At 34.6% G+C, this 23,302-nt stretch overlaps 2 long non-coding RNA genes across 3 annotated transcripts in view; both read right to left on the minus strand.

Moving 5' to 3' along the window:
• Positions 1–23,302, minus strand: part of LOC125166248 (uncharacterized) — a 141,578-nt gene that overhangs the window by 16,096 nt on the left and 102,180 nt on the right. Inside the window, exons 3-5 of one of the 2 annotated variants that reach the window (XR_007152414.1) lie at positions 17,354–17,447; positions 15,855–15,989; positions 10,242–14,322 (exon numbers count right to left, since the gene is read on the minus strand). This is a non-coding gene — a long non-coding RNA (uncharacterized LOC125166248). Of the gene's footprint in view, positions 1–10,241; positions 14,323–15,854; positions 15,990–17,353; positions 19,083–23,302 lie in introns of those variants that run through there. The other variant, XR_007152413.1, reaches the window with a different exon arrangement.
• On the minus strand, positions 9,595–10,192 carry LOC125166258 (uncharacterized). The gene is made up of 2 exons (XR_007152415.1): positions 9,888–10,192; positions 9,595–9,768 (listed from the first exon to the last, which is right to left on the minus strand). It is a non-coding gene; the product is annotated as an uncharacterized LOC125166258 (long non-coding RNA).

Genomic DNA, 23,302 nt, shown 5'->3' on the forward strand with positions numbered 1-23,302 from the left:
TTAAGAAAGTAAATTACATAATTTTTGATGTTTTGTTAACTATTTCTGGATACTGAAGTATCATTTTGTATCCTAAATCAACAGTTTACTAAATGGTATTTTAGTGGTCTGTTTCCAGGGAATAACGTTCACATGGGTATTATCCAGTTGCATATAATGAAATGTGATATATAATCGAGCATTACACATTGAACTTATCATCTGGGAAATTGGAATTGTCAGTCCCTGAGAAAATAATTAAAACCCATGCTTCCACAGAAATATATTGAAATTCATTTCTTGAGTAAAGATACATGTGGGAGAGAAAAAAAAGATAAAATTGTTTTCTCTCTCTCTCTCTCTCTCTCTCTTTTGTAATGTTCAGGAATAAAATCTAATTCCAGGAAGGATATAGTGTAATGTGTAAGGAACAACACAACTGTCGATGCTTGAAAATGTTATTTCAGCTGCAATTAGAAAATAAGAGAACATTCTGAAAAATGGTCTGAAAAGTAACTGTTCTAAGAATGACGACAAAAGAAAGACTATTTGAAAGTATGATATTTAATGAATTACTAGTCAAAAGGACCCTCAGCCATGTGAGGCTACATCATTTTGTAGAGTTCCAACCAAAGGTGGAACTCTGAATAGCCAAATATGTTTATATTCTTTTATAACTCCCAAGATGAATAGTTTTTCTCCTAGGACCTTGGACAGCACAAGAGTGATGGAGCCATGGTGAGTTAAAGTATGTCTGGCCTTCTCTTTAATTCTACTGAAATTTAATTATGCATGGCTAAAAAGAAGTAGGTTGGGTTGCCTCTTAGCCTTCAATAATTTACTGTAATTTACAGTATAAAATCATAAATAAACTTAAATATAACATAAATTTACTCTGTGTCACATAAGTAATTGGTTTGACAACTAAATTAATTTAGCAAAGAAGTAGTTTTCAAATTCTTGCTTGTTTTAAACATAGCCTATAGTTAAATTGAATCAAATTGTTAGTTTCCTTTGCTTATTTGTGGCTTTTTAATTTTTTAATTTTTTTTTTATCTGAGAGAAAGAGAGAGAGGACAGGGGCGGGACAGAGGGAGAGAGATAGAGAGAAAGAGAAAGAGAGAGAAAGAGAGAGAGAATCCCAAGTCAGCTCCATGCTCAGCTCAGACCCAGACGAGGGGCTCTATCCTACAACCCTGGGATCATGACCTGAACCAATATCAAGAGTTGGAAGTTCAACTGACTGAGTCACCCTGGTGCCCCTCTTAGTTTTTAATGTACATTAGTGTTTAAAACCAAGTAACTTTCACTCAGATTGTTCATCAATACTCAGGAAAACAAAATGGGCTCACTCTTGGTGTTGTACATTCTATGGGTTTAGACAAATGTATAATGGCATGTATCCACCATTAGAGTAGCATACAGAGTATCTTTTTAAAAATTTTTTTAAATGTTTATTTTTGAAGGAGAGAGAGACAGAGTATGAGTGAGGGAGGGGCAGAGAGAAGGGGACACAGAATCTGAAGCTTGCCCCAGGTTCTGAGCCATCAGCACAGAGCCTGACACGGGGCTTGAACCCATGAACTGTGAGATCATGACCTGAGTCGAAGTCAGATGCTTAACCCACTGAGTCACCCAGTACCCCTAGAGTATCTTCACTGCCCTAAAAATCCTCTGTTCTCTGTCTATACATCCCTTCCTTCCCCAGCCCCTAACAACCACTCATCTTTGTACTGTCTCCATAGCTTTGTCTTTCCCAGAATGTCATGTTATTGGAATCATAATGTATATACCCTTTCCAGATTGGCTTCCTTCACTTAGCAATAAGCATTTAAGGCTTCTCCAAGTCTTTGCATGGCTTGATATAACATTGCTTTTTAGGACTAAATAATATTTCATTGTCCAAATTAGCAGATCATTGATCCCTTCACCTCATGAAGGACATTTTGCTTGCTTCCATTTTTAATAACTATGAATAAAGCTGCTAAAAACATCCATGTGCAGGTTATTGTCTGAACATCAGCTTTCAACTACTTTGGGTAAACATCAAGGAGTGATTTCTAGATGGGTAGGTGAAGGGTCTGTTTTATTTTGTAAGAATAGTCTACTGTTCTGAATTCTATTTCTCTATGTCCTTTACAAGTTTTTTTTCTTTATTTCTTTTCAATTTCTTGGTGAATAAATAGTATAATGATTTGTAATGATATTTTTTCTGTCCATATCAAGCTGGTATAAAAATATGGGTAACAATAAAAAAAAAAGTCTTCCAAATAGTTTTGAGGCTAATCTAACAGGTGTGAGATCTCTGAAACATTAAGTTCTCAACTATAAATTCTCATTTAGGATCTTAAAGAATGAGTTTCTTCTCTCTCTTTAATTTCCCTAACTGACTCCCTATAAGTCTGAGTTCTCCCAAAAATAAATAACATGCATTCTGAATTTTTCACTCTAAGCAAAAGGTGTCACATTGACATTGCTCTGTTTGATCTTAGTTTCTAATTATTTTTGATCATGCTAATACCAAAGGTCTACTTATGGACTTTGTTTTCTATATTCATATGACTAAATAACTCATGACCATAAGAACATAATAAGATGACCTAGGTATAACATGGGCTTATCACCTGTCAGCTATATGGTCTTGACCAGAAAAATAGTACTTACTTCAAAAGATTTCTTGAGGTAGTAATTTAATACTTGTCTAGATTGTTTAGGACAGTTGAACACTCAAAAGACTAATGAAAAATTAAAATTTACTGGTATCATTTTTTGCCTTTTATTTGTTATTATTTTTGCATTTCCTAATAATATTGGCAAATTTTAAATTTGCTTTAGCACTTAGAGTTGGTATGAGTTGAATTGTGACCCCTTCCAAATATGTACAACTCCTAACTCTCAATACCTGTGAATGTGGCCTTATTTGGAAATAAGGTATTGCAGATTTAATCAAGTGAAAATAAAGTCATTTATTCCAATATGACTGGTATCCTTATGAGAAAGGGGAAATTTAGACTCCACAGAGAGAATACCATGGTAAAACACAGAGACACACAGACACAAAAGGAAAATAGCCTTGTGAAGATGAGGGAGAGAATGGAGTTACACTGCCATAGCCATGAAACTCTTAGGGCTACTGAAAGCTGGAAGAGGAAAGGAAATGCCTTCCCCTGAGAGGTTTCAGAGGGAGCACTTTCCTGCCAACAACTTGATTTCAGATTTCTAAGGCTCCAGAAATGTGAGACTAAATTTCTATCATCTCGATCCACTCACTTTGTAGAACTTTATCATGGAATCCCTAGGAAAGGAACACAATAGCCTTGTCACTGACTATTGCTCGTCTGTCCCTGAACTTTGCTTCACCTGAAGCATTTGTATCCCAAATCGTCTAACAAGGAAGAAAAAGATGACCCTTCTACTTGTTAACAAATCTTTCTTTTGACTTCTCCTTTTACATTTTCATAGTGTCCAGACCCCTTATGTCATTTGATAAATGTGTTTTACAGACTACATCACGGCCCAAAATGAAACCTACCTTAGTAGGCTGTGTTTCTCTTTACTGTGCCTCTGCCTCTGGTCTTTGTTAGAGATAATAAAGACTCAATCTCACCACTTGTTTTAGTCTCATAATTGGCAGATAAGTGTCAGCTCCATGTTTTTCAGCCCTTGCACTGCTCAGAAGGTCCGGTGGCCATTATTTAAAGAGAATCTGATCTTATTTACTCTGGTATGCCAGAATTCTCACTGTTGTCCGTCTTAAGGTCCCTGTTTCCCACCAAATGTTTACTACTACAGCCTTACTAAAGTTCTAACAAATAATAAATGAACCATAAGCCTAATTTCCTGCTTCCATGTTTTTGGTCATTCTGCTCCATTTACTTTTATTACAAATACTCAAATCCCTGCCTGCCCATATTTCATCTGATTAATCCTAACCATTATATTTCACATTTTTTAGTACTCTAATTTCCACTTTCATTGTGACCTACAATCTGGTAATTTCTGCATTTGGACATGGCCATCAAGTCTCCCCACTCTCAATTATATAAAGCATATCTGCCCTTGTCAGGGTTAAATCATTCCCACCAACTGCAATCGTTTTCCACTAGCACTATGAGGGGAGCGTGTTCCTGGTCCTTACTTTTGTAGATTTAGGGTTGACTCCCTGGGGGAGGAGTAGAGATGATGGAGTGGAGTTTCACGGGTGGCTTCTCCTCCTTTCCTGTGGTCCATAGACTCTGATCTTCCCTGTGAGCCCCGAGCAAGGGAAAGAGAGCAGCCCTCCTGTCTGGCCCTAAGTGGCTCCTCATTTGTTTTCTGCCCAACTTTTATCAATTTGACTTTTAAAAACTGTGTCTTCTTAATGGCTTACATGGTCTTGAAAGATCAGTCCCAGGTAAACAAACTCTTGGCCTTCTCTCTCTCTCTCTCCAGGTTTCAGATTACTCCATTACACTGTAATTTCAGTTTTCTAATATTTTCAGGAAAAAAATATCTAATTTTCAGTTTGTTTAGCTCTTGGTCAGTTGTCAGAGTGTCAACAGTACTCTCTCTAGCTCCCTGTTCTAGCTTAAACCTAGAACTTGTCTGGATTATTTTGGAAAATTATGTGAAATCTGTTTCTTTAAGAATTCTTCTCATACACCATCCCATATGTACTTATTAACAGCATAGGTCATCCTTCGTTTTCTTTTCCAATGCCTATGCCATAGCATAATTTATAACCCTTTTCCTTACTTTTTGAATAATATTATTTTAATATTTTTGGGAAAACTAGTACCGTCTTTTCACCCAAGAGCCTCAGAGAAGGGTTTTTTGCTTGTCTTCTTGTTTTTTAATTAGGCCAACATCAATGATTATTGAGGTAAGTTTGACTAGTAGGGGAGGAATTTAATTTCTTTATGCTTTGAAGCCAGGTATTATTGTCATTGTGTATTTGTATTTTCCTCTTCTAGATTTGAAAGAAGACTTCAGCTGCTTCCATTTGACTTTCTAGATAGGTTCTTCTTTCTAGCTTGTCTCTTGTTCCAGGTGGAAGACCCTGATGGAAACTGAAACCACCCCCTCTAGCAATAAGAACTGCCCTAAGCCAGCAAAACCCTGCCTGTGTTGACTCCAAGGCAGGGATCATTTGCCTTTCAGTGCCTATCTGCACATACTCACCCACCTTTGCCCCACAGTTTGCCTATCTGAACCTGGAAGTCTTTTTGGTTCTTTGGAGACAATCTTTGAGACACTAGTCTGCTGTCTTCCCAGTGTTCCTCACTGAAATAAATTCCTTTTTGGTTTCATCACCACCCCTTTCTCTGCCTTTGGATTTTGTCAATGATCAGTGACTGAACGTGGTCTGTTAGGGACCCAGAGCTGGGCGCTCTTGCCTTCTTGCTACAGATTTAAACTACTTTGAGAAAAGCAATTATTCCATTTTTAAATTCTTTACTATGCAGTGTTTTCTACAAATTAAGTATTAAATAGGTATTGAATTTATTTAGTTTGAGTACTTACAAATCTCTACTGAGACCAAAAGTCCCAATAACGACTACTAATAAGAATATTCATTCCACTCTTTCTGCCTATCTTTCTTTTTTTTCTTAGTTTGAACACCTACAAGATAAATAGATAAACACGTGATAAAACTCAAGTAAATTATATAGGTTGAGTATAATAGATGACACTGCAAACATGAAAGAATCAAGTATTCAGTAATATTTATGGCATATTAAAATGTGGCTCTCACTACAAGGACATCTAGCACAAAATAAAAAAATAAAGAAATTTATCTAATCTACTCCATTTTTCTTAATATCCTCTCAAGAAATTATTAACGTTAGCTACACAGGTATTGTCAGAAAAAAGATTTTATAATGTGGGTCCATGTGAAGCCAAATAACCCTACTTGAAGCAGAGTGAAGAGATTACAATCAGCCAAAGGCACCTTGAGTTCGGGCTGTAAATTAATGAGGGCAAAAGCGTTAAATAATAAATAAAGAAAGGAATAAAGGGACAGAGTGACAAGAGAAGCAAATTTCATTTTGTTTCTATCAGGGTCAGCTTTCATCCTGTCCTCCTAGCACTACTTCCTTTCTTACTCAAAACATAAATAAGGAAACAGACTTGAAAGAATCATAAACAAGGGTGTCCAGGTGGCTCATTCATTTAAGGGTCTGATTTCAGCTCAGGTCATGGTCTAATGGTTTGTGAGCTCAAGCCCCACATTTAACTGTGCACTGACAGTGCAGAGCCTGCTTTGGATCCTCTGTCTCCCTCTCTCTCTGCCCCTCTCCCACTTACTCTCTCTCTCAAAAATAAATGAACATTTAAAAAAAGAATCAAAAACTGATTTTGTGGTTTGAAAAGCCCAGTGGTGATGGTATATCCACTAATGGAGGTGGGCAGGGACAAAAATGATCCCAGAAAAAAATATATTTAGTGAAATAATGTGGATATTTATATCAAGTGTTAAAATTATGTTGCCTAATTCAGCCACCTTTCAAGGCATTCTAAGACCAGATTTGTTTCCTCATTACTGATTCCCAGCTGTTCTTAGTACTCACTTTCCTCCCAAGCGTTTCTTTACATGAAAATGATTAAGACGAATAATTTGCTTACATAGAAGTAAGGCCAATAAGTGTTCCTGGTCTTGAAGATTTCCCAAATATGTTTTTTGCTGACTTCTCTTTTTTCATGTTTATTATCTACTATATATATATATATATATATATATATATATATATAATTTTTTAATGTTTATTTATTTTGAGAGAAACAGACAGAGCAGGATGAGCGGAGGAGTGGCATAAAGAGAGAAAGAGATAGGGAGACAAAGGGAGGGGGACAGAGAGAGTATCCCAAGCAAGCTCCATGCTGAGCAAGACCCAAGTTTAGGGCTCCATCTCAGGACCATAAGATCCTTACCTGAGCTAAAACCAAGAGTCAGATGCTTAACTGACTGAACCACCCAGGCACCCCTACAATTTATATTTTTATGTCTATTAGAAAAATTTTCTTAGGCAATGTATAATGTCACATACTCTTTAGATGACCCAAAATTATTTGCATGCTTAAACATCAGTTTTCTCTCTTAGTAACCAAGGGAAAGTGAGAAATTTTAAAGTCCTAGATTAAAGAAAAAAAAATACAGGGGCGCCTGGGTGGCTCAGTTGGTTGGGAGGCCGACTACAGCTCAGGTCATGATTTTGTGGTTTGTGATTTCGAGCCCCGCATCGGGTTCTGTGCTGACAGCTTGTAGCCTGGAGCCTGCTTCGGATTCTGAGTCTCCCTGTCTCTCGGCCCTTCCCATGCTCATGCTCTCTCTCTGTCAATAATAAACGTTAAAAAAAAATTAACAGAAGCCCATCATCCCAAGGCTATCTTATCCCATGGTGCTGCAGTCTTTTGTGTAACCTACTGTGCAGCATGCTGAGATCAGATAGGGAAACAAAATACCGTAAGTAAAACCAATTGCTATGATGTCTGGGCACCTAAACAATTAAATGACCATCAGTATAGGACTTTTTCATAGTTAACAGAAAGTAAGGAAATATGAGCATGACTACAAAGAAAAAAGAATTTTCTTTTGGTTTTCATGTTGAAACCAGAGGGATTCACCTTTATGTAATCCTTGGGTTGCTACTCTTCTGTGTTTTCACACAAGGGGTTATCTTCTTTGCATTTGAATTGATACTTCTTCACCAGATCCTCCTCAATTTACATCTAAGACTTTCCAAGTGAAGTTTTTCAGTCATACTACAGGTACAATTTTCTTCCCAATGTCGGGGCTATTACTGTTCTAATAACTGTATTTTTTTTTCTTTTTTAAAAATGTTTATTATGAGGCGCCTGGGTGGCTCAGTCGGTTAAGCGGCCGACTTCGGCTCAGGTCATGATCTCGCGGTCCGTGAGTTCGAGCCCCGCGTCGGGCTCTGTGCTGATGGCTCAGAGCCTGGAGCCTGTTTCAGATTCTGTGTCTCCCTCTCTCTGACCCTCCCCCGTTCATGCTCTGTCTCACTCTGTCTCAAAAATAAATAAACGTTAAAAAAAAGTTTATTATTTTTGAGAGAGAGAGAGACAGAGAGCAAGCAGGGAAGGGGAAGAAAGAGAGGGAGATACAGAATCGGAAGCAGGCTCCAGACTCTGAACTGTCAGCACAGAGCCCGACATGGGGCTCAAACTCACAAACTGCAAGATCATGACCCGAGCTCAAGTCGGATGCCCAACCGACTGAGCCACCCAGGCACACCATTGGGCTTCTGTTAATCAGTGCTTGCCTCCTTCTCTCAAAGCCTGTGGTCTACAGTACTACTCTACCTGGAGAGCCTTTGTAATTAGGCAAATCTCCTGAAACCAAGATGGGGACACAGGCCTGAGTATCACCATTCTTCTCCTAAGCAGATATAACCAAGCTTTTGAATTCCCTAAATTCCCCACAGGCAACTTCTGAATTCTTAATCATGTTTCCAGTCCTGTCTGGTTCTGAATCCCCCCTCTCCTGAAAGCTAATTTTGCTGAAACTCTTGCAAATAAGTTTTATGTTATGATTCAAAATCTGTATGTAGTAATCCATATCAGCATGGTTATTGCCCAGTGAAATGTGGTACATTTTCAACATGATTATGGATATTAGTTTTGAAAACACGTTTTACTGGGTTGAAGAAAATGGTCCCATCAAATTGAATCAATAAAATAAGAATGGAACACAACAAGTAGATCTAATTTTTAACTGTACTCCTCCCTTAATACTCATGCCTAGGGATTAGCACTATGCTTTCATGGTTTAGCCTTCCCAAACCCATCTATGTATATTTAATTACCACTGTACCTCTTGTAGACAACATTAATTTGCATCCTTAAAAAGGCTATTCCTCTTCCTGAAATGCTCTTTCCATTCTCTCAACATATGCCAATGCACCTTTTTTCTTTAGTTTTTTTCAACATGTGTTTCCTTCCTTTCCTGAGCTACTGTATTAAATAAATGATTTTGCTTTTCAAATAATTGTACAGGGTGATGGTATAGGGTTGCCATTATTTGTTTTCATTTAAAGGATAAGGAAAGTAGCAACCGAGAATAATAAATGCCATTTCTTCAGCAAATACTCATTCATTCAAATTAAATCTTTAATATTTTGTTGATGAATATCTATGTAACGAGTATGTTGTGCTTTTTACTTTAATTTTTTTGTGCCTGCATTCACTTTGCATTCACATTATGTTCCCACCTAAAGACATATCAAGTACTGGAAACCAGGATCAGGACTCAGATTTGCTTCCCACATTTGCATGTAATGAATTTATATGTTCTTGATAAACATTCTCTGATGGACTGAAGAGAAGCTTTAATATAATCTGGACAATAACATTGAGAACCACTAAGTGTTTTGGTTATTTTCCCAACATTTGAGTGAAAATCATTTCATTGTACTTATTACTAAGTATATATTTAGTGCTTCTCATATTCCAGACAACGGGCTGGGTACAGGGAGTAAAAATATGAGTAAAATAGGACTCCTGCTTTTGGGACTTCACAGTCTAGTAAAACGAGACAGCATAAATAAAAATATTTCCAGTGCTGTGAAGTAAGTGCCAATTAGTGTTTCTATGGTGGCATGGGAGGCAATGGAGCAGATGCCTGTACCTGATGGCCTCAAGGCCTCCTCTCATGGAGCACCTGAAGACAATCCTTTCTGGCATAAGTAACTTGGAATCTCAGATTTCTTGAAACTTGTGTGAAACCAAAAACTTAGCCTTATATTTCTTACTCCCTGACATTTTTTTTCTCCATGACTAACAGGTTACCTGGAAGACATTAGATTCAGAATAAATATTTTTAAACAATAAATATTTTGTGAACACAGGCTTATCATACAAATAAAATATAAAATGCCTGAAAAACCCAATATTTTCAAAATACTTACCTCATCTCTAAACAGACCATGAATGGCCATAATATGCTTCATAATTGTTATGTATCTCTCTTAGTGTGACTGCTATATAATTTGGGTAAAGAAATATTCATGGATTTGACTAGAGGGTACTGCCCAGAAGCAATTTAGAGTGTTACATAATATTTGTATAATGTATACCGCAACACCTTTTTTGCATTATATATATAAAAATATAAAAATAGATAAGTACCTTAAGTAAATAACATAAATAAATTTCTAAATAATATAATTACATAAAAATAAATTATATTTATTTTATATTATATTTATAAATCTAATACTATATATGTATTTTTCTATATGTACATGGATATATGTACATACGGATGTATGTGTGTATATATATTGCACTTTGAAGTCCATATGGCCCAAAGGGACTCAGAAGATAAAAATTTGTGTTCTATGAGTGAGCACAGTCTGCCCAAATAGAACTTCTTTGAATTCTCTTCAGGAATGGCAACTCTTGCCACATCATTTTCCTGCTAGTTCACAGCTGTCAGTTTCAAATCCAGGATCAACTGCAAGACAGCCCCATATAGCATTCTGAGAAAAAATGAACAAAAGGACTGTTAAGGAAGGCAAAGCCGCAGGTATTTTAAACATTGATTTGTAAGCGAACTGTGGGCTACTTTAGGGGAACGCATACAGAAACTGATGATAAACCAACACCTCTGTTTACCTGAGAAACAGACACACTCAGGGAAACGTATTTGACTTCAGTTCAGTGGCTTTAGCATGAAGCTTGGGTATGAATGAAAAAAGGAGACTTTATACAGCTAGTCACAGTTTTTCCTGACCATCTTTTTTGCCATTGTCATATTTTCATTGTCCCAACATTTATTCTAAATAAGAAAAAGCATCAACTTTTTATTTTATTTGATATTTTGTATTTTAATATTTTATGTAAATAAAGTATTTCTTTCAGATTTTAGAAAACTGATCAAATAAAACTACTATCCTATTAGTAAACATTAATTAACATCATGGCATTTCATTCGAAAATATGTCCTTTAAATTAGACTCTTAATATCCTTACTCTGTATTAATCTAAGAAACATTTGTATTTCCTTTGCTGTCCCCATCAGTGACAAATTTTAGAAAACTATCTCCAATGGACCTTGCCTGTACGTAAATTATCTAGATAAAATACTGGAGTTTTTCTCCTTATGTAATGGAATTTGAAGACTTCATTTTCTCATAGCAAGTTACAACTGCAACTTTTCTTTAAAAAAAAAAACAGAACTAACTCCTTGGGTCCTTTAAAAAATTAATCTTGAGAATTCAATTTCTTTTACCTCCTAATGTCTTAAATTTCAATCATCTCTTTCATTTTTACAGGACAAGAACAGCAGTTTTCCTTAAATTGCTAAGTTCTATCTAGTTCAATACATTTTCTACCTTAGGCTTTTCCTGAGCATCCTATGATTACTAAGTTGTAAAAAGAATAAAATGAGACTTTTACTTCTTGGCTGGGTGAAAACAATAAGTCATTGCACTCTGGCTTATTGTCAACCCTTAGCAAGGAGGAACAAATAGCAATTGTCTCTTGTGATCCAAACTGACACCTTCCATAGATTTCTAAGGTCAACCAAAACAACACCTTATTCTCTTTCCACATTGCATTATACCTAGGCTTAAAATTTAACTTAAAATTCTATCTAAATAATTCCAACTAAATACAAGAAACCCCAGCAGGGGTGGGGGGCGGGAATTTGTGTCTTGCAGGGTAGGTTTTTCTTTAAAGTTTTTTTAAATAGGTAATAATATGGCAAATATGAATTGGAAGTAGAATTAAAAAGTTCATTGAAAGTTCTCTATATCATAACATTTAAAAACTGCAATCATATATTATTGACCAGTATCTTGCCCTTATTTTAATGCTACTGCAAATAGAGTTAATACAGCTTAGGATGTGACAGAGAAAATATAATGTGCAAGCCAAACAGATAAGACATAGTGTAACATCTAATGTAAGAGAGTTTGTGCCACGTAAGGTACTAAGAAAGCATACAGTAATCTCCCTTCAGATAATGTATCATGCTTGTAACTGTATGTGAACTTCTGTGATTATATCTTATTATCTGTCTACCAACTAAACAGTAAGTTTCATAAGAGTAAAACCTGTTTTAGAGTGATCAACATTTTATCAGCACAATTTCTGATAGTATAAGGTACACAGACAATAAATATTTCTTCAGTGAATAAGAGTCCTGAAGAATTTGATCAGCTTACTAAGGGTTCTATAAATTTTGCCATATCAGAAGATATCAGAGATATTGAGTTATATATTCTGGAAAAGTAAGGAAAAGGTACAAAAGAATCCATAGAAGTTTGTAAATGTTTGAAGTTATATAACATAAAAGACAAAATAGATCTGTTTTAGTCTCCGTGGGTAGAACTGTGATAAGAGACTAGAAGTTTTAAAATGAACTTTAAGTAAACATGATGGAAGACTTGCCTAAAAAGTAGGAGAGTTTACAATATAATAAGCTGTCAAGTGATGTATATCAAGCTCCCTAAGAGAGACTTACAAAGAGAAAGAGTAGCTACTAGTTCACAGCGAAGACAATTTCCACATTAGTTGTGAACCTGGATTTTATTATTTCTAAGATCATCCATAGCATGGAGACCTTATGGTTGGTTGATACCATCATCTAGCTGCAAACAAGAAAAGGAATTAATGTAATTCACCAAACTTTTTAAACAATTAACTGACGTATTCAATGAACTGAATATTTTTGGAGAGTATACTAAAATTAAAAGTATTTTTATAATTTACTTAAAATAATTATAGAGTCAAAAAGACTTCATAGCAATAAAAATCAATTAGTAAATCCAACTATAATTACATGTTTAGTTAAAAGGAGGACTTTCACCTTGATGGTATTCAAATTCACTAGCGAGTCACAAATCTTTTGAGTGCATTCTCTCTTATGTCTCAGACAAGGGTCCTGAACTTAGTCAACATTTTCTCCCACAATGGCGCCCTGCCTAATGCATTTCCTAATTGGTTCTTTTCATCCACTTATTCTTTTAAACTGTGACATTCACACACTACATCACTGGCCCTTATATTTGAATAAAAATAATTGACAAAAGTGCTTGTGTGTGCAACTGTACAGAAGGAGCTGTTATAGCCTCTTATCATTCTGATAAGTCCTTCTGGAGCTCATATTTCCGAGGTATATTTTGCCCTGCCTCTGCCTCTGCCTCTGCCCCTCAGACTTACAATGTGACAGAGATTTGTTTCAAACTGACAACCTAATTTCAGAGGAATGATGATAAACTATGTTTTGCCTATTTCTAAATCAACTGAATTTTCTTCATCCAAATGTATATATAAGTTCGGAAGCAGTGGTGATGATTGTGAGGTTGAGGCAAATCACATTGCTATTGGCCAAACACGTTGGGGCCCTTGCCTCAAAGGCACGGTGTCTGTGCCGCTGAACTCGAGCGCTGTCATGTGACTTATTTTCAGCAATGTGTAAACAGAAGTGGTCTTTGTCAGCTAAGGCAGATATTTAAAAAGCCAGGACATGGTTCCTATGTCCTGCTCCCACAAACTTGCAATGTTCTAAACTGAGGCTACTCCATTAGCCTTGCACCCAAAGAGAAAACATCATACAACTATTACTCAGACAGTAGTCAACCTGAAATTGGCACTGAGAGAAAATTGTCCTGTCTTGTCGTGAGCCACTGAGACTCAAAGGCTGTTTCATACCACATGTCCTACTCTATGCTGATTTATACAAAGTTATAAAGTCGGAGACTTCTTTATCCCACAAGTATGACAATTATAAATGAATTGTGACTGGCATAGAAAACGATGTGGAGAAGCAAAGTGGGCAGGAGATTCTATTCGAAAAGTCTGAATGGGAAGTCCCAGGGTAAGTCAAAAATGAGTTCAACTGCAGTAATGTCAGAAGTAACTTGCAAGCAGCTTAATGTAAAATGTGTAATCACCTTGAATGGAAAATAGGAACATTATCTGCCAATTTATGTGGTTTAACCACGGAATAAATTTTGAGAAGAGGACACGCTGTTGTACATAAAAATGCTAGGATGGGGATTTTTGTCTTCAGGAACAGAAAGGAAGTGACAGCTTTTAAAGACAGGAACAGGAAGAAATAACAAAATTTTGAAATGTGTTGGATGAACAGCCTGGATGTGGGAGAAAATAAAAAGAGTAAGGTTTGTCAGTGATGCCAAGGTAAAGTGATTGAAAAATGAATATGCCACCAAATGGCAAGAGGACAAAAAAAAAAAAGAACACAGATAAGGAAAGACAGATGAATGCAAGGAGAGAGGATGGCAGATAACTTTTGCTTGTGTGCAAGCACTGGATATAATGAGTTTGTTGCAGTAATTAACATGTAGTCCGTGGTGTTACTTCTCTCCTTTGTATCTAGAAAAGAAGGAACGGTCACTATTTAGTATCACTTTGAAAGTATTTACTTAATTAGTTATGCAGTCAAAATAGCCTCTTATTTGAAAGAATTCCATATACATATCGTTTATGAATAAGTAGAAATATTTGTTAAAGTTGATTAAATATTAAGAAAATACCAACCTTCACTATTTCTAGGGACACCATTTCAAAACCATCAGTAGGACTGTGGTAAACTGAAGGTTTTTAAACAATAATCTGCATTTATCTGCATAATTCCTCATGTGAATATGATAGTTTACATTTTTATTTGAAGTTAAACATAAATGTTGCTTCAGCCAAGAGAATAATAGCCAGAGGAGCAAAATAATCCCCAGAAGGTGAAAAAAAGAGAAAGACTAGAATATCTTTTTTTGACTATGATTTCATGACTCTAATACATAAAAAATGTAATACTAAAATATAATTAATATGATTAAAATAGATAAATAGTTGAATGAAAAGTTCATGACTCTACATAAACATGTTTTTAATAAATTTGTGATAACATGTTTTAATTTACAATTTTATATTTAAGGGATGATTTACGCTTCCTTGTTTTAACTGACATTTGTTTATTCTACTCAATCAAATAGACTAAGTGGATTTATGCTAAAATTATTCGTAGTCAATGAAAGCAAATTAATAATATATAAGAGCAAAAATAATGGATAACTCTTGAGATTTTACTATGTATCAGGAATTTCATTCTGCATTTTACATGCATATGCTCTAATTTAATCCTCGTAAGAGTCTTATAAAAAAAACAATGTACTGGTTACAATTTTGGGCTCTAGAACGAATTGTTCATGATTGTTTTACTGCTCTGCTGTTTATAACTTGGGTAACACCAAGCCTGGACTATTTATATTTCATCTTTTATCTTCAGAAATCTCTATAAATGGGGGAAAATAGTGCAAAGCCCTTAAGTTATTATAAGAATAAAGTAGCTAATGTAGAACAATCTGACACACAAATAATATTAGCCATTATTATGATCTCCACCCACTCAAAAATGAGGACACTGAGATTCAGAGAGGTAACCTCCTTTGTCCAAAACCTCCTTTGTCCATAACTACCATACTTTTCACATTCAGACTCCGATTCAGGTCTATGGCCTCTAAAAACCAAGTTCCTCATTATTATTATCCCATTTAGGCAGTCCTGATCTTGAATAGTTGCTTTCCAATTTATACATCCTCAAGGCAGTTCATTTGGAACTTTGCAATCCATGGGTGCTAATAAAGGATGGCTAACAAAAAAATTTCCTCCCTACTTCCTAGAAGATTAGAATGACTGTTTAACAGAAATGAATATCTGCAATATTTGTATTTTCAGTAAGTACATATATCATCCCATATACACAAATAAATGCATATTTTGGGTAACAAAATATACTAACACATAGCCTCATGATCAAAGTTCAATTTCTGAAAACTGACATCAGTGTACCAATTTAATGCAAAGCAATATGTGTTTCTAAAATAAGTTTGAAACAAATTGTGAATTACCTGAATGTTGACTTGAGAAAATGGTCTAATCAAGAATGGATACACTTAACAAACTTGTGAACATGAAATTAAAATAGCTGTTCTGATCCTGAATGGAAATATTCCTCTGATTTCCAAAACTGGTGTACAGAATTCCTGCAGTTTAAATAAAGATGGTTTAGAAGATGCTCAATCTTTTCAATTCAATTCCAGCAAATCCTATGAGTTATTCATTCATATGTTTATTAATATTAATGTATATTAATTAAACATGTCATGTATATATATTCATATATAAGTATAATTTTTACTTATTTTATAATAGTTCACCTCACATAAAATCTATATGCTGGATTAAAAGTTGTGTGACTAACTCATTTATTTTAAAATAGAGCCAATAATGAGCTGACAGTGTAGAGTCTGCTTAGAATTCTCTCTCCCTCTCTCTCTGCCCCTCCTCCCTTCCACATGTGTACACTCTCTCTCTCTCTCAAAATTAATAAATAAAACTTAAAAAAATATATAATAGGGCCAATAGCATCATAATGGTGACAATGTCTGGATTTCATTAATTATCAATCTAGGTTAAATAAGTTTTAAATTTGTCATTTCTTTTAAAATGTATTTACTCTAGGATGATTCTTTTTTTGCAGTAGATTTTGTGATATGGTTTTGTTTCCAGTACAAATTATTAAATATGTCTGGTTTTGAAAGCCTTGAAATATTTTCTGTTTATTGTTTGGTATTAAAAACAGGAGGAAAGAATAATGAGTCATATTATCTGCTTGGGAGAACTACATAGAGTAATATATATAGTTATAATTTAATATCATCAAAAATATGCAAATATTCAAAGTTTGCAATTATTTCCATATGTGTTAAGGGTAAATTAGTCTTATCAAAGGATTCCTCCAAAAATAAACATTTTCAATATGGTATGCCTTAGACTTCTATTTAAATACTAAAAAGAGTAAACACACACAATTTCTTTCCAATATTAAATAAAGAATTCAACGTGTAGGTTTAGTAGTAAAAAAACATAATTAAACAATATATTAAATGTATTCTTTTTCACCTTCATATTCAAATGTATACTATACACTAGTGAGCAAAGTGAAAATCAAAAGATCGTGTCTTCATATAAATAAACATTCAAGGGGCTCCTGGATGGCTCAGCCGGTTAAGGGTCCAACTTTGGTTCAGGTCATGATCTCATAGTTCTTGGGTTCAAACTCGGCGACGGGCTCTGTGCTTAAAGCTGGGAGCCTGGAGCCTGCTTCGGATTCTGTGTCTCCTCTCTTGCTGCCCCTCCCCGGCTCATGCCCTCTCTCTGTCTCTCAAAAATGAATAAAGGTTAAGAAAATTTTAGCTAAATAAATATTTGAGATACATAACCTGACATTATTTCTAATAACACACAAATGATGTACAAATAACTCTATTAGTGTTATTCACATTAATGGCTTAGAGGAAATCCTCTAGAATTTTAATTTTGATAGAGAAGAAAGGTATTTATTTACAGTATTTAATCATTTCATGAAGTAAAGATGGAGGTAGTTGAGGACACTGGACAAGAATTTGTTTGTGGTTTTTTCGATGCCTATGTCAATATGCCTGAAATGAAAGAAAAAAAAATCAGTTACATAGTTTGAACATCCTAGAACAATAGAATCCACTATTTATGCATTTATGTCCACCACATTTGATACCTAATGATTTAGCAGAAAAGCAATGAATTTCTGCAATTCCAAGAAGTTTCTACTTTAAATACAAAGGTAAAACCAGGTGTTTTTATTAGTGTTCCCAGACGTTGTTCACTACCAATCATACCAGGGAACTGTATAATATCTCTCTCTTACACACACACACACTCATGCGAGCACATAAGAAATAAATGTATATTATTAAATTAATCTGTTAAAGAACATTCAATTAGTATTTTTTTCCTTATTGTAACGAGTTCTTTTTTCAAATTGTTCTTTCACTTTTTTCTCCCCCAGCTTGAATCTTGTGAGGAAAACATAGCACCTAAAAGGTATAGTTGAAATTTGTCAAAACAGGAAAAAAATTCCCTTTTCTGTCCCTCTGCCTTTTTGTGTCACTTTAAGCCCATTTTCATTACAAGTTACAGGGAATAGGTTTCTAAAGAATTCAGAAGTATTAATAGATCACAAAATGATTGCGTTCAGTGCTCTGGCCCTCATGCTTTTCTGCTATGTGTAGGCAATGGTGCATAAGAAGAAGCGTAAGAAACACACAACACAGTTACTGTTACCATATTGTGTAGTCCAACACTCATTTTTGCGCATATAAAATGTGATCTATAAAGATAAGTAAGGCATGATACTTTTTCTTTAAAAAGTCAAATGTTACACTAATAATTTAACCATGTTTTGTTAAATTTTAAGGTAGGGCATGAGACTTTAGAAGAGTAGGAAATGAAATTTTACCACATTAAAGACGCTAATATAGAGAGAGACTTGTTACACATCATCTATCATTACTCTTACTGCTACAATGAGGATAAAAGCCACAAACTAAAGGAGAGAGAGGAGTCTAAGTCCTGAATGACCTTTATGTTCTTTCCACCAAACCTGAGCTGCAGACTCAAAACATCTTGGTGCATGAAATAAATAAACCTCTGACTTATAGGCTTATTTAAGACATTTTTTTTCTTTTGGTCAGGTTTCTCTGTTATATGAAGCAAAATGTAATCTTAATTGATAGATTGATAGATAGATACTAGTATAGATATCCATTCTGATACATAAAAAATATTTTAAAATATTTCCTGAATCAGTGCAATTGAAGTATGCATCAGCTATTACTTATCTGCTGTTATTACCATGTAGAAAAATAAATGATGTATAAATACTTCATTTATTTTGTTGATTAACCTTGTTACCTGGTAACAAATCTTTTGGTAACAAAACATTTTCACCTGTTTAGTCCCTTTATACATTTTGTAGGCTATAGATTTTATAAGCTATTTCATACGAAAGCATCACTTGGCTTTTATGTAGAAAATGACAATACTTTGAGATGTTCAACAAATTACTATTGTGTGTGTGTGTGTGTGTGATTACAATTTAATATATGCGGGGCGCTTGAGCGACCGACTTCAGCTCAGGTCATGATCTCACGGTTTGTGAGTTTGAGCCCCACATCAGGCTCTGTGCTGACAGCTCAGAGCCCGGAGCCTGCTTCTGATTCTGTGTCTCCCTCTCTCTCTGTCCCTCCCCCACTCATGCTCTGTGTCTCTCTGTCTCAGAAATAAACATTAAAAACATTTTAAAAAAACAATTTGATATATACAACACAAAAAACCTGGTGTGGTGGCTAACTTATTTTACAAATATTGATAAATAATGCTTCTATGCAAATTTAAATCAATCTTTAATAACTGATAAATAATGGCTAAACATTTCTTTGAGTTAAATGTATTGATTATTTTAACTCCTACATTTGGTTAATAGCTCTTTATTGACTTATGGCTGGTTAATAGAAGTAAGTTGTCTGTATTCCAATAGATAATAAACTGAGAACATATGAAATAGTAGAAAACAAACTAAAATTTAAAATTTTACTATAGTTAATAGCAATAAATAAAAGTACATATTATAAAAACAAGAGTGCTATATCAGTTTTTGTAATCATAAATTTTATTCTATTTGCATATTAATCACATGACATTAATCATATTAACAAATTTTTGTGAAATTGTTTTAAGCTTCTACTATGGACATTTGACCGTGTTGCAGGAGTCCTTGATAATAATTGCAAGCATATATTTGGCAAATGTTCAACATTTTCTTGAATTGGATAAGAAAGGAAACATTAGCAATGTATAATGGTCCTTTCAATTTAATGAGATATTTAGAAAAATATTACACAATGTCATTTACTATGCAACATCACATGTATGCATTTTATATGACTGCATATTAGACTTATAAAACATAACAACAATGTTACAAAGTTGTATTGCTATTAAAAAGTGTATTTACAAAAGTTATTTTACAATAAGAAAACCATGAAATGTTTCATATATATTCAAAATTCCTTTATGAAAATCCAGTAAATAATTTTACAAAAATTATATTCAAATATTTTTGTTGTATCAACCAACCACTTAAATTAAATAACATGCATTATTTGGGCCAATATCTAGTTAGGAAATCATCAAATCACTTACCCAAATATCAAAAAAAAAAAAACCACATCAGGAGAATATACTTCCCTTGGAATGAGATGCAAGAGTACAAAAAAGGACAAGATTATTATCACTCAATCATTTAACTGGACTCACAATGCATGAAAAGAAAGCCAGTACTTCAACATTCATATCAATTCATTATCCCCACTTCATTAGTTACTCAGTTCCCCAATTTCCTCCTCAGTCATGGCTAAAGAAGATCTTGGAAAAGGAAGTGGCTCCTAGAAAGTGGAGCCAAAGACTAAATATTATTGAACTAGCCAACTGCTTTTAAGCATGAAAAAAGAAACCTAAGCTAGTACAGTCTCTAAACACAGGGTAGAAGGAACTGGAAACATCCACCCAGCAACGTTTCATAGTTGCTAGAGACCACTGAGTTCTCTGAGGCTCAGCTCTATTTTCACCTGTTACAATCTTCCATTTATTCCACCCCTCTTCTTGTCTCTATTGTTTAGTGTATTTTTAGTTCATAGGTGTCTGTACAAAAGAAGAGAAGAGAAAAGAAAAGAAAAAAGAAAAGAAAAGAAAAGAATAAAAGAAAAAGAGAAGAAAAGAGAAGAAAAGAAAAGAAAAGAAAAGAAAAGAAAAGAAAAGAAAAAGCTAAATTCACATTGTAGATGACCACAGATCCTGGAAGTCCAGCCCACTGCTGTAAATAGATGAGCCTTTTAGTGTGTCATGGGCAGATGCCTATAAATTTTGCATACACAAGAAAATCAGATGTTATGAACAAGAGGTTAGACTGTAGCAGAGTGAATTTCCTTTCTACAATTGTCCACTCCCCTCCGTCTTCCAGAAGGATCCGTTCTCCCGAGAGTATTATTTTCCATTTAGCCAGGTAATTTGATTTGCACATTCATGTACGTATAGAAGTGATATGAGCAGAAATTATAAATGAAGTTTGCAGTTTGGGCTGATATCTTTTGCTCCTCTGATCTACCATAAAACCTGCATGTTCCATGTGGCTTTGACCCCTTCTGCCTAAGCACACTTGAAAAGGACTTGACTCCTATGCAAAGTCAGGTTAACTGGCACCAAACCCTGAGCAGCCCAGCCAAACCAACTAGATCACAGTCTGGAGCAGAGCTTCTCCAAGGAAACCGCTGTACACAGTGAACAAGGAGGGGGGGAAATGTTTGCAATAGAAACCACTGATGTTTGGGGTGGTTTGTTACACAGAATTATTATTATTTAACCTAAAGAAGATTTTTTTCTCCATGAAGTGTAATATAGTCAATTGTGAAACTAGGATAATGCCTGAGAACTCCTGGATTAAACTCTTAATTATTTACTTTGTTATGTTCCACTATCTTTATTTATCTCTTTTGTGGTGGTATAATATTTCCTTTAAAGAATATAATGTGATGGAAAATACATTATTATCATTTTGATGAATTAATTTATTTGTTATTTAAAATCATGGTTATTTATTTAAGTTATAGCATCATTAGGATTATATGAAAATTGTTAGCTTAAGTTTGTGGACCACAGTAAAATTACATAGGAAAAATGTACTTACCATAGCTTATTTATGATACAGAAGTATGGATCCTACAATTTAGCAGAGCATTGTAACAGATGGAGACTGTGGTAGAATTATTTTTAGAATTGGCTTACAGTGTTCATTTTTGGAAATATTAGATACTGTTATAACTTCCATCTGCAAAAATTTTTTATCTGAATAGAAATTGTTTTATTTCTTATGGAAATAGGTTCTAACTTACTTCATGTGAAAGAGTCCATCAACACAATAGTCTCATTTATATCCTATCTAAATTTTGCACTGGTTGCATTTAGATCTCATACCTAAAATATATTCAAATGATATATTAAATAAATAAGTTTTCTTCTTAAAGCCTAAGTTGAAATAAGGCTCATTAGGTGATAGCACTGAGTTGAGACTTCCTGTTTCAATTAGGATGGACTGAGGAGCCTGAGCAGAAAAAAAACCTTCCAGGGAGACGGATCATCCCTGCATTGGAAGTACTCATGTAAGCACAACTAGTAATTTGGAGGGCATTAGCATCCCCCCTCCTAACACATACCATATTTTTTTTGATATACAACACTGATATTTTCTCCTTCTTATATACATTGTGAACAGAAATATGTTCTAAAACATTGTTATTTTGCTAATCTGAAGAGCCATGTGCCAATGCTGAAAACTCCACTTTATTTATTTATTTTTGAAATATTTGTTTATTTTTGAGAGGGGGAGGGGTAGAAAGAGGGGGAACAGACGATCGGAAGCAGACTCTGCGCAGCAGCGAACCCGATGTGGGGGCTCAAACTCACGAACTATGAAATCTTGACCTGACTTGAAGCTCAACCAACTGAGTCACCCAGACATCCCTGAAAACTCCACTTTAAATCTATGCTATTCCGTTTACTTCCAGATCTTAGACCCTATGTTTCTGATAGGGAAATTCTGTTGCCTCTAATTAGTGTAGAGCTTGGAGATTCAAAGGCAGAGGAATTAGAAATAGTGGCTGACATTACATTCCAGTAAGGTTGGAGGTAAATTGCACATAGGAAGAAGTTAAATAATATGTTTTTGCAGCTAGGTTTTGGAGCACCTGAAGATCCATGGTAAATAATATTGTTCTATTGGCATGAGGGAAAATTTCAGTCTTTTGCAAGGGAAGAGAATCATCGGAATTGTGAATTGGGGAACTATATCTTGTGACAAAGTAAGTGATACATTTGTGGATAAAAACTGGATGCAATGGAACAAGGTAGGAATTGATCACTATATAGGAGGGACTGAAGAAAGCTTAGTGGAATTGGTGGTGCAAAAGAGGAGTAATGTGAACTATGCAGATGATTGATTCTACACAACTTGTCATCAAGGAGACAAGGAGACAAGGAGAAGAGGAGAAATAATTTTGAATGAAACTGAGATGCTCAGGTAGCTTACCTCATCCATATAAGACAAGAGGTTGGGATGTAGTCACAAAAGAATGGTGCTGAGCAATTGCTTTATTTGTATATTACTCAAACATCTATAATACAAATAAATTACATTGTCAGAAATTATGTAATCATTAAAAGCATTTAACTGATGTTTTCATGTATCCAAAATCATTCAGTTAATTCAAATATTCTGTAAATGTGAATTTAAACCCTATTGAAATTTATTACAATTCATGAGATGAAGTATTCATACACAGATTTCTTAAATACTACTTTAAATTCATAAAGACTAAAACAACTTTTACAAATTTAATTTCAAATCAAATTATACATCTTCATC

Source organism: Prionailurus viverrinus, chromosome A1, assembly GCF_022837055.1.
Source record: "Prionailurus viverrinus isolate Anna chromosome A1, UM_Priviv_1.0, whole genome shotgun sequence".
Classification (NCBI taxonomy): domain Eukaryota; kingdom Metazoa; phylum Chordata; class Mammalia; order Carnivora; family Felidae; genus Prionailurus; species Prionailurus viverrinus.